This window comes from Alosa pseudoharengus, unplaced genomic scaffold (assembly GCF_046254945.1).
Source record: "Alosa pseudoharengus isolate Yale_2024_CS ecotype anadromous, Long Island Sound unplaced genomic scaffold, YU_APseudo_1.1 YU_APseudo_1.1_scf_1, whole genome shotgun sequence".
In the NCBI taxonomy this organism is placed as follows: Eukaryota; Metazoa; Chordata; class Actinopteri; order Clupeiformes; family Clupeidae; genus Alosa; species Alosa pseudoharengus.
In genome coordinates, this window is record NW_027468564.1 from 23,018,528 (window position 1) to 23,031,534 (window position 13,007).

Consider the following 13,007-nt stretch of genomic DNA (forward strand, 5'->3'; position numbering starts at 1 on the left):
TAACTCCACTTACTTGACTCCTAATTTGCTGTGCAAACAGTCATTTCAGGGTCTCTGATGACGCGTCCATAATGCGCACTGGCTGCGTTTTGAGGTTTTGAGGCTAGTGCAAGACGGCGGGGCTTGAATTTAAACATGTAAACAATTTCATCATAGATTGCTTTCAGGAGCTTCTGAGAAATGGAGTTGCCTTAATTTATTTAGAGAGTGAACAAACTTATGAAACAATGTAACTGTATTCTAAATACCAACTATTTAACTTGTAACTGTATCGGAATACAGTTTTTGTATTCTGAATACATAACGCCGGTACATGTATTCCGTTACTCCCCAATACGTAACGCCGGAACATGTATTCTGTTACTCCCCAACACTGATAAATTATAATAGAGTACATACATATTTTACAGTATCTGAAGTTACTGTAATGCCCTAGTGAACTGGCATCTGCAACTTTAGCTTACTAGTTTAGGGAGCAAAATTATATCGTCAATACTAAACAGGCCATTCAACTACATATCAATGTGACATTCATAATGTCCAACAGTGAATATGAACATATGTTTCTGTATGAATCAAAGTAATAGCATTATATACTTGGAAAAGGGATAATGCTAATTATATACAACAAGCCAATTAACCACTGGTAAACCAGTGCACTTTCAATAAATTTGTACTATATGGAAAGTTAGATATTTAAGTGCAGTATAAAACGAGCTTTGCGGATCAATGGAAATATCAAGCATCATGCAAGGATATGTATCTGGGTATCATAGCACTCCAATAGTCGGCTGTATAAATTTAGAAAAGGAAGTACAGACAATGCCAACCTAATAACACAGGTAATTAAATAATTGGAAAACCAGGCACTTTGAATAGGTTTGTAGAGAATGATTAATGTATATAGGTCTACATATAGACAGTTCCAAAAGGTTCCACAAACCATTAATCATCCTGAGAAAAGGTAGCCCCTCCTTTTCCCCAACTCGCCTGACATTCCCCGCAACATTTAAACTCACTACTTTCTCCTACATGCTCAAACACGCTTACACACACATAAGCAGAAGCACTTTGTTTCAAATGTTTTACACGCGGTGCCGGTGTTGTGTGCCTTCTGGTTTCTCCACCTACTGGTTTCCTTGCGCGTGCATGCTCTGCAGCAGTTGTCAGACATTCACAAACAAGTTGTTTTAGGCAGTTTGAAGTCGCTTTTCATATAAATGCCATGAGCGCTAGGCTACATTACAGCCACTCGGACAAGACATGTAAACGATATATATGTTTTGAAAACTAGGATTAAACTGGATTCGATCCTGCAAAAATCAACCCATGCATGACTCTCTCCAACCTAATTCTCTACTCACTGAGCTAACTTATGCCTGCTGTTGCGTTATACAATTAACTATTGTATAACGTAGGCAACACCCAGGTAACATGTTGTCCAGAGGAAGGCTATCTGAAACAAGTGGTTGCCCTTCATCTAAAACAACTGGTTACCTTGGGCTGCTATGGTCGTCAGTGCACTGTGCACTGTGCACAGTTTAAGAAGGCTACTCTATATGGTTGATCAACTAAAGATAAAAGATGTATTTGGTGATGACGTTATTGTAGGCCTAGTAGACCTAAATTCTGATCAATTAAATGGTACAAGAGAAGAAACAATCTACATTTTAGGGACTGTTCATTATTAATAAAAGGGGTCACCGGAGGGAATTTAAGTGCTTCAATCAAAAGTTGCATGACCCTCCCCTGCCTACAAGAAAATTTTCAACGACCCTCTAGCAGAATTTTCAAAAAAGACATGACCCTCCCCAGCCAATTGTCGATGTCTTCCGCCCACGCACTTACAGTTTTTTCTGAATGCTTAAACACATTTTTTGTAACTATGGCTTTTTTTGCAAAACTCTACACACAAATGGCAAAACCACTCACTGAGTTCGCAAAACTAAAAGCACAAACACTGCTTTGCACTCAGTTTGCAATTTTGTAACACACACTTTGCACAACTGTAGGCACAATGGCTATTATTTACACTATTTTGCCAACTCTCTGGCACACTTTCTCATGTGAAAACTGTTTTAGATAATTAGTTCACTTTGCAATCAGCCTAAGCACTATAAATAAGCCACAGGTAATGTACAATGGGTACAATGGAGTGAGAAAAGAAAGAAATAGCCCTTTTACAGACAAAAAAACGGTCTACATGTGGGGATATTGTCATGTCAGGCCTGGATACGTCATTCCAGAATATATTTTTCCCGGTGCCTTGGACTAGGACATTGCATGTGATGTAGACAGAATTTTGAGAGAGACGACCCGATGTAGACTGATTTGTTTTGTCTCAGTGAAATTGAAGCGTTAGCGTTAAATTCTGTCAGGAAGACTCAATGCTACGTCACTCATTCATTCATTACTTCCGACCAATCACCAGTCTGCATCAGCCTTTATAATCACTTTGCTTTGCACCTGCCTGTTGCTTTCACCGCCGCCCTTGGTCTAGCTTCTGCAAGCAAAACCTTGGGTATCTCACGTCACAACAGTTAATTTCTTTTATCCTACCATCACCCCACTTCACTCATCATATACGTATGCAACTCGACTCGGCAGTCGACTCGAATCGCAATCATCAAATCGCAATCATCATTCGTTATCGAACCGAACGATCATTAAGCACGTTCCATGGGGATTTGCACCAGATTGCATTACATTCTTGCCGTGCAAGAACCCAGCTTACAAAAGCTCTGAGCTTGTGCCAGCTCCTCGACTTCGCTGCAATCGCTGCAGACCATGATGTTTTTTTTTTATTTTTTTTTCACCAGAGAATGCTCAAGCTTTCTATCTGTTTCTCTATACCTTTTCTCTCTGAACTTATTACCCATGGACAATGTCTATTTCATGTTTTCCTGTCTCGTTTAGCTAACGTTACCTATGCTGCTCATTTTATTTTGGGGGGCCTTTCCAAGAGCAAGGTGCAAAAGCATGGCCCACTCTTTTCATCTTGCCCTTGGATCTGCTTTAGCTCCATTCCGTTGCAGGATGCGGCTTGCTCATGGAAACAGTCATCACATAGGGGTTGTACTTAAATCGGATATAATCTGTCATGGACACTACACCGTGCTGTTATTTTGGGTAAGTCAACATAATTAATTCATTAATCTAAACCTTGCTTTGTTTACATTTCTATCCTAATAGTAGGCCTATACGTTGTGCTATTTAGCTTTCTTTAACATGGCTTTACCTCTGCCGGATGGACAGTAGTCTGTTAATTTCATCTGCTGTACATCTTGTCCTTGCAGCTTCTGTTCACCATTGAACCGTAACAAATGGAGTTCACAAACTGTAATATTTTACATCAACTTGCTTATCAATTAAGAGCTAGCTACTCCATTTGCTAGTCACAAGTCTCACACGAATCTATGGACTGTATGGTTCCTGAGATCTTAATTACTAAAGACTCACTCAGCAGTAATGAGCATTTTGTAATCAATGTACTTCCTCTTGCAAATGTCTGGTGGTGGTTATCTAAATTTAATCATATTACTCATCTCTTCGTTTCTGGTGCCCGTACTGGCTTGGTCGCATTTGTGCAGGTCATAATCTTCTTTAACTGCAAGCGCTATTTCTTCTGCACTAACCTGAGCTTCTGCAACTGCAAGCTCATTGTCCCCCGAGCATTTGCAACTGCAAGCTCTATCCCGCTGCACTAACCCTGAGCATCTGCAACTGCGAGCTCTATTCTGCTGCACTGACCCTGAGCATCTGCAACTGCAGGCTCTATCCCCTGCACTGACTGAGCATCTGTTCACCCTGCACGTTGTTAGTTAACCCTTGAGCTAAGCTTCTGCAAGCACTAGTCACTCAAGCAGTCGTGTTCAATGGGTTGAACATCTGCAAGCTCGATTCCCTTCCATAACTTTAAATCAATCATAGAATTTGAGTCACAGGTGGTTGAATCCATCATTATAATCATCATCCTCATCAAATCATCAGTTTATTTATTAATAGTATATTCTTCATGTGTCTCTGCTGTCTGTCTTGCTTTTTCTGATTCATCTCCCGAGTTCAACCGGATAATACAAAATGCACTGTTTAATATTGTTATGCTCTATTTCAGAGAGGATGACCATCTAAGCATTCTGGTGGGTATCTTCATTTCTTAAGGCCCGGTTATACTCGCCGCACCGGACCGGTAGCGCGACAACGTGACGTCAAAATTGCGTCATTTCCTCTGTCGCACGAGAAATTTCAGCCTCCGCAGGCAGGTCGTGCACCGGAGATTTTTTTTCAGATGCGCGCGACAAGCAGGGTGAGCTTGAAGCCAATATCAGGGAGCATGCGTGCCTCTATACAGACATCAACCACATTCAGGCATTTCATATAGCCTAGCCCACATCTTAAATAAACATGTTTGAATAGTCAGTTTGAGAAGAGAGGGAAATTAACCTGGCTAGGTTACCAGCGAGAGTTCGTGATTTTTAAATAGTCTGCTGGATAAGTTAATAAAGCTACCAGAGAGAGGGAATTAAGATGAAAGACCTAGGACCCAGGGACATGCCAATAATCCAGCAAAAGGTAACAAAGATATTTATTTTCAACCAAAGGATATCTAAGACCTGAAAAAAATCTCATTCCACCTCAGGAAATTACACAAACTCATTTCTTAGCACCAGCCAGCTAGCTTACTTGCTAAAATTTCCCTCTGGATGAATAAAGTATCTATCTATCTATCTATCTATCTATCTATCTATCTAGCTGCACACACCTTGGAAACTAGATGGTAGTATAGCAGCAACCGAGTTGCAACTAGTGTCGCAACCACCACGCGCGAGTATAAATAGTTACCGGCGCTCCCGTGACGTCACGTTGTCGCGCTACAGGTCCGGTGCGGCGAGTATAACCGGGCCTTTATTCTTTGGGGGTAGGCTCCGCCCCTGCCGTCTCATACCGGCAGGATCTGCAAGGGTCTGCACACTCGGTGACCTGGACCGAGGATGGGGCCTATGCCAAAGACTGTGTTATTGTTGCTTATGTCTTTTGTACATCCTTTGATGGATTAAAACGTGTGTTATCTTTCATTGTACCTTCCTGAGTCTTTCTGATAGAAATGCTATTTTGTGTTTTGACTTGGAAAATCACACTTGTGTTTGTTTTGATGTGTGTAAATAAATACCAATACTTGAAGTTTGGATCCCTGTATGTTTACAGAACTATGACAAAAGTATGACCTCAAACTGACATAGTCTACCTTGTGCACAGAGAAAGCAAAAGCCAGATGTGTTTTTTATTCATACCATCAGTGTGTTGTTGGCACATTGTGTGCTTACTATTGTGATGGCTTGTGTTTACTGTTAGATACGAAAACACCATTTTTACGAAGGTGTGAAGAGTTAAGCAAGGTGTGTTAGCTTTTGCAAGAGAACTACAATGTTTTGCTGATTGGGTGAGAGGTTTTGCCATTTGTGTGTAAAGTTTAAAAAAAAAAAGTGCTATGAAAACACATTGACTTAGGCTACCGTTCTAAACTAAACCTCTGCTTTCTGATCTTACACATCACACTTCACCAAGATGGTGGCCATTTCAGTAGATTTACTCACTGACATTTTTGTGGAACCACAATAAGCATGGAAACTAAATGCACACTTCCTGCAACTGCATTAGCCTACTTGAAATAAGTTACTCCTCTAGTAACGATTCACATGAAATAAAACAAAACATTGAGACCATTCAACAAAGCACACTGGGTATTAACAAATTCAACACATGAACTGGTTGCTATGGACTCGTCTCTAGGCTTCCTCAGTCATTGTAAAGCTGCCGAAGCTGAACATTATCCAAAACTCCATTTCTCAGACGAGCGTCAATTTGGGAGCTTGCATGCTACCACTCCTTCCTTCTCAAACAGTGGCGCCGGCAGGCGTAATCCTGTACGCAATGTGCGTAAAAATTTTTCACGGCTTTATTTGTTAAATCATTCAATATTAGCCTACAACAAAAAAAAAAACTTGTGACAACTAGCCTATATTTATTGACTCATGTGCAATCTGAATATTGGCATTATTCCGAATAAAAACGGAATATCGTGTGCATGGAAACCATAGACTTATATATGAAAACGTAGCATTGTCATAACATGATAACGATTGACCTGTGGCGGTTTTCGGGCGTGGCTTTGGATAGGTCAATTCTGGCGCTTAAAAACACAACGTTCCATTCATTCATAGGATAATAGCCTAAATCATTCAGTCATGAAAAGAAAACAACAGCAGCAGCTTAATATTTTTCAGGCGTTTAACCGTAACGCTTACCTCTGTAGGCTTATTTAAAAAAAATAAAACACTGGTTGGAACAGGGATTTAGTTAATGCGTAGAGCAGAGGTTCTCAGCCTTTTTGGGGCTAAGGCACGTCATGACGAGTCGGGTTGGTGCGGGTGTTAAAATTCCTTGACTGTGCGTAGGCCTATGCCTATCATCTAAAAGTTTGGTACAACCAAAACAGAGTGCAATGTATTTAGAGTGTTGTGAGCAAATCCTTATTGTTAGTAAGTTTCCATCACTGTGTTTTTCTCTCGCAAATCGCGACATAAACTCATTGGTTTATTTTTTTATTTTCTTTCCCTTTTTCGCGGGTTGGGCAGTGAAGTTATAATGCGCATAAGGTATGTTCACCTAATTTGAGTCAGAGCCGCTTGTTTTGTAAAGGTATTTCTGTCCTTTCCAAACTGCGTTAAAATAGTGTGTTTAGCAACCAGAATTTTAAAAAAAAATCCCGGGAGAGAAATCTACCTCATCCCAGAACTTTTAAAAAGCGTGAAACACCCCTATAAGCCCACGTAACCTACAGCCAGTGTTGTAAAAGTTAGACGCTTAATGCAGTAGGCTATTTGAGGGATGACAGGTTGACGTGATTAAGAGGGGCTTTCTGTTCCAGTTTAAGTAAAGGGTTTTCGTAGGCTCAATAAGGAGAGGCTAGCCTACATTTACCAAAAGCGCAAATTTGGTAAATAAGGGTATCTTTTTTTTTGGTGGGGGGGGGTTGGGCCACGTACTGTATGGTGCGTCCTATGGAATACAACCCTAGCGGCGCCCCTGTTCTCAAATGACTTGAAAAGGCCGTTTGCACAATTTCACAAATAATCACAGGGACCGAAAAATACCTAACATGGCAACTTTTTCCGGGTTTATCACATATTTTAACTTTTCCCCCGCTGTCTTGCCGTTTTAATATTTTCCTGTAGAATATCCCATATTACTGTAATACTCTCATACCATTAGTCCTGCCATCTGGCCTGTCTCTGTGTTGTGTTGTTGTTACCCCCTTGCCCTTCCAGTGAAACAGATGAAACAGATGTATTCAAATCATCGTTTTGCTTGCTTGAATGCGAACTTAGAGTGATGTTGACCTATTTAAGTTAACAATGTGGTTGTCGTGAGGGCACGATTCATTGGCGCTTGCAGTGTTCGGCCGTATGTCTACGTGCGCACCTTCCTATCAAGCTACTCAGCTACGAGTAGACAAAGAATTTCCCCTGTTTGTATATTCACTCCAAGTTGGCCTACCATAACTTACCAACTCGACACTGTAGACCATAAACTGGCTATTTACTGTATATGAAATAACCAAATGTATTTGTTCAACTTTATGAAGCAGAATTAAGCAGAATTACGCACTGCTACTTGGAACGTAATACATTTTTGTTTGCGCCTGAGAGAGAATGACAGCGATTAACAAATTGCACTTGTTGCTGGTTACCAATAAATACTGTAACGATTTGAAAGCGAACCACACAGTTGTGCAATCAAAAGGTTTATTCACTGGGAACCAGAGCAGTGACACAGACAGATTTAGACACAGAACACAATACACACGGGGCAGGTCAAGCAGACACACACTACACACATACAGGGGAGGTCGCAGCCCCCCACACAAAAAGGATCACACACGAGGGAGAACTAAAAGGGAAACATGTCACACTAAAGACGCTAACTTTACACTTAAAACTAAGGAGAATAACGACATAAACCCCCCAAATGTTCGCTCTCGTATCCCAGGATCCCCTGCGCGGGAGAACGCGAACACTGTCTTTTGCGCCGACGTTACACAGCTCCCCCAACAAGCCATTGCCGTCCTCGGCAATGCCCACGAGGTAGCCACATGCTAACGTCGGCGCGCGTCGCCCGCCACTCAGTTCAGTGCGAAAGTTCCGCCAACTCACGTGGGGTGCACGCGCCGCAGGAGCTCACTCAACGGGGCGCCACGCTGCTAGCAATCCAGTTCGGGCGTGCTAGCAGCCACGTGGCCGACCCGCTCGTCACCAGCTCCCTCTCAGCAGCCGCCCTCAGGCTGCACTTTCCGCGGCGTGTCACCACGGCACTCCTCCTCTCCAGACGGGGCCCTAGGTGGCCTTACAACCGTCGACACTGTCCCAAGCACCGGGGTTCGGGGGGGCCAGATGAAGCTGCGCCAACGCCACTCCGCTCTGTCGAGTCGTCGACCAGGACAGACAGGCACCGACTCCGCAGCAACCGGACCGTGCTGAGCTCTCCCGCTGCAGCTACCGTCTTCGGCGTCCCTCCTCGTGTTGCCATCTCGCAGAGCCGTACTGCTCTGTTCCCGGCCCGTTCCACTCCTTCGCGGCCTCGGCGAAGGCACGACCCCCGAGATGGTCGTGCTATCGAACTCCACTCAACGAACTTTTTTTTTTTTTTTTTTTAAAGGCGCCGGCCAACAGGCCAACTAGAACTAGCGCCTAGCACTGCACGGTGCCCCTCACACGCACCCAGAAGTTAAAGCACACACGAAACAGTCACACTCTAGAGAGCCTTTCCGTCGAAGCTGCCCCACCGTCGTGAGTTCGCTGCCCTCAGCGGCTCCGCCAACCGTCCATCGTCTAAGAACCTCTTCCTCGCCGCACTCCCTCGGCTCTGCTCACGCGTCGCGGCTCGCCGTGGAGTCAGCGCCCAGGCCAGCGTCGTCTTCTCCGCGACCGCTTCTTCCGGCCAGATCTCCTCCCATGGCAGCAGGCAGGTCCCGGTAACAGCTCCTCTCCTCCGGCGGCAGTCACGATAGAAGGCCTCGAGCTTTTTAGTAGCCCTGACAAGGGCCCTCTCTGGATCCTCTTGCGTGGGCCTCCACCCAGTGATGAGGTCTCCCGCTCCCCGCTTCTCCCGCTGAGTGGAGGCCATGTTCGAAAGTCGCTTCTGACACCAATGTAACGATTTGAAAGCGAACCACACAGTTGTGCAATCAAAAGGTTTATTCACTGGGAACCAGAGCAGTGACACAGACAGATTTAGACACAGAACACAATACACACGGGGCAGGTCAAGCAGACACACACTACACACATACAGGGGAGGTCGCAGCCCCCCACACAAAAAGGATCACACACGAGGGAGAACTAAAAGGGAAACATGTCACACTAAAGACGCTAACTTTACACTTAAAACTAAGGAGAATAACGACATAAACCCCCCAAATGTTCGCTCTCGTATCCCAGGATCCCCTGCGCGGGAGAACGCGAACACTGTCTTTTGCGCCGACGTTACAATACTATATTTTTTATTTTGCAAACAACAAAAACAGAAAGGATGGAGACAGCAAAGCTAGAGATGGGCAGAAACAAGGTCAATTGGTAGAAATGCTTGTCAAAACGTTAGGAGCTGGATGTGTGGATGAATGAATCTGTGGGATTGTATACTGTTGAACTGCTAGTTGGAAAGTTAAAAAAAGAACCATTAACAAACAGGGGCCGGTTCCCCGATAACGCTCATTCGTAGCGCGCTCAAAAGAAGACTCAAAAGATATATCTTACTAAAGTTGTTTATGTTCCTAAGTGTGTTCCCCCGTGGTGTCCTTTAGGAAGCTTCTTAACACGCTGCCTCTTACGATCGACGTTACAAAGGCGTTGTCCCAAGTGAAGGTGCTGAATTAGTTGGCATAGATTGCTCAGGAATCGATTTTCTACTTCACGCGAAGGTGAATGACGGCGTTAAGAAAGACAACACGTTCTATGCAAATTCCTCAAATTATTCCAGTAACATTTATTTTAACATATGTAGCCTGCAGCAGGAGCTGTTTGTTAAATTGGGGAGGGGGGCTTTTACTTTGACAGAGTGATTGACGGGACGAATAAAGTCTCGTGACCGTGGCAAAGTATCGTTTGATCTCGTCTGTCGTTCATTAACACCGAGGTGAAGTTAGTTTGATATTTGATATTCGGATATTCGACAGATTTTCAAAAAAAAATGTATGCGGCCGGTTTCACCCCGTGTTTGCAGACAATGTACAAACAGATGACCTGTCTACTTGCTCCCAGCCGTCTAAAAAGTACCTTCTGAATTACCTTCATAGTCTTTTTTGTCAATAGCTTTGACATCATGTGACCTAGTGACTCCAAACCAATGCAGAATATTTATCCTATATGGGACTCATCAGACACACCTCTTTTTATAGTCACTGTATGCACACTGTATTTTATATGAATATTTGTAAAAAAAAATACATTATATCCTATATGAATGGTTCTCTTTTTTCAATACCTCCCAAGCCATGCGACCTAGTGACTCCAAACCAATGCAGAATAGTGATCCTATATGGGACTCATCGGGCACACCTCTTTTTATGGTCACTGTATGCACACTATATTTTACATTAATATTTTAAAGAAAATACATTATTTCATATCAGAAACAGTCTCCTTTTTTTCAATACCTCCCAGGTAATGTGACCTAGGGACTCCAAACCAATGCAGAATAGTTATCCTATATAGGACTCATCGGGCACACCTCTTTTTATAGTCACTGTATGCACACTGTATTTGATATGAATATTTTAAAGAAAATACATTATTTACCATAAGAAACAGTCTCCTTTTTTTCAATACCTCCCAAGCCATGCGACCTAGTGACTCCAAACCAATGCAGAGTAGTTATCCTATATGGGACTCATCGGGCACACCTCTTTTTATTGTCACTGTATGCACACTGTATTTTACATTAATATTTTAAAGAAAATACATTTTTTCATATAAGAAACAGTTTCCTTTTTTTCAATACCTCCCAAGCCATGTAACCTAGTGACTCCAAACCAATGCAGAATAGTTATCCTATATGGGACTCATCAGACACACCTCTTTTTATGGTCACTGTATGCACACTGTATTTTATATGTATATATTGTAAAAAAAATACATTATTTCCTATATGAATGGTCCTCTTTTTTCAATACCTCCCAAGTCATGTGACCTAGTGACTCCAAACCAATGCAGAATAGTTATCCTATATGGGACTCATCGGGCACACCTCTTTTTATGGTCACTGTATGCACACTGTATTTTATATGAATATTTGGTAAAAAAAAATACATTATATCCTATATGAATGGTCCTCTTTTTTCAATACCTCCCAAGCCATGCGACCTAGTGACTCCAAACCAATGCAGAATAGTTACCCTATATGGGACTCATCAGACACACCTCTTCCTATAACCATTGAAAGCACACTATTTTGTATTAATATTTTAAAGAAAATACATTATTTCCTATAAGGAATGGTCTCCTTTTGCAATACCCACCCCCCCCCCAAGGGAAGTGACGTAGGGACACCAAACCAATGCAGAATATCCTTTATGGGACTAATCAGACACACCTCAAATTAATATAATTTTTGCACATACTATTTTATAGTACCCATTTGTTTCCTATGAAAACTGTGTTTTCTCAATACCTTCCATATAATAGTAGATGCCAAATCATTTTTCATATTGAGGTGTGTCTGATAAGTACCCCATAGCAGAACAGTTCTGTATTGATCTGTGTTGTCTAGGACCCCTTATATGGCAGCTATTGAGCAAAAAGCTGTTTTCCATAGGAAATAAATATGATTCTTTAAAAAAAATGTAATATAATAGTTCATGCAAAATATTATTTCACATTGACATGTGTCTGATTATTATCACATAGCAGAACAGTTCTATGTTGATCTGTGATGTCTAGCGAGAAAAAAGCTTGCGAGGTATTGAAAAAAGGAGACCATTCATGATGGCAAATAATGTATTTTCTTAAAAATATTAATATAAAATACAGTGTGCATACAGAGACTATAAGAAGAGGTGTGTCTTATTAGTCCCACATAGGATAACTATTCTGCATTGGTTTGGAGTCCCTAGGTCACATGGCTTGGGAGGTATTGAACAAAGGAGTCTGTTACTTATATGAAATAATGTATTTTATTTAAAGAATTCATATAAAATACAGCGTGCATACAGTGGCTATAAAAAGAGGTGTGTCTGATGAGTCCCATATAGGATAACTATTCTGCATTGGTTTGGAGTCACTAGGTCGCATGGCTTGGGAGGTATTGAAAAAAAGGAGACCGTTTCTTATGGTAAATAATGTATTTTCTTTAAAATATTCATATAAAATACAGTGTGCATACAGTGACTATAAAAAGAGGTGTGCCCGATGAGTCCCATATAGGATATCTATTCTGCATTGGTTTGGAGTCACTAGGTCACATGACTTGGGAGGTATTGAAAAAAGAGCACCATTCATATAGGAAATAATGTATTTTTTTTACCAAATATTCATATAAAATACAGTGTGCATACAGTGACTATAAAAAGAGGTGTGCCCGATGAGTCCCATATAGGATAACTATTCTGCATTGGTTTGGAGTCACTAGGTCGCATGGCTTGGGAGGTATTGAAAAAAAGGAGACCGTTTCTTATGGTAAATAATGTATTATCTTTAAAATTTCCATATAAAATACAGTGTGCATACAGTGACCATAAAAAGAGGTGTGCCCGATGAGTCCCATATAGGATAACAATTCTGCATTGGTTTGGAGTCACTAGGTCACATGACCTGGGAGGTATTGAAAAAAAGGAGACTGTTTCTTATATGAAATAATGTATTATCTTTAAAATATTCATATAAAATACAGTGTGTATACAGTAACTATAAAAAGAGGTGTGCCCGATGAGTCCTATAAAGGATAATTATTCTGCA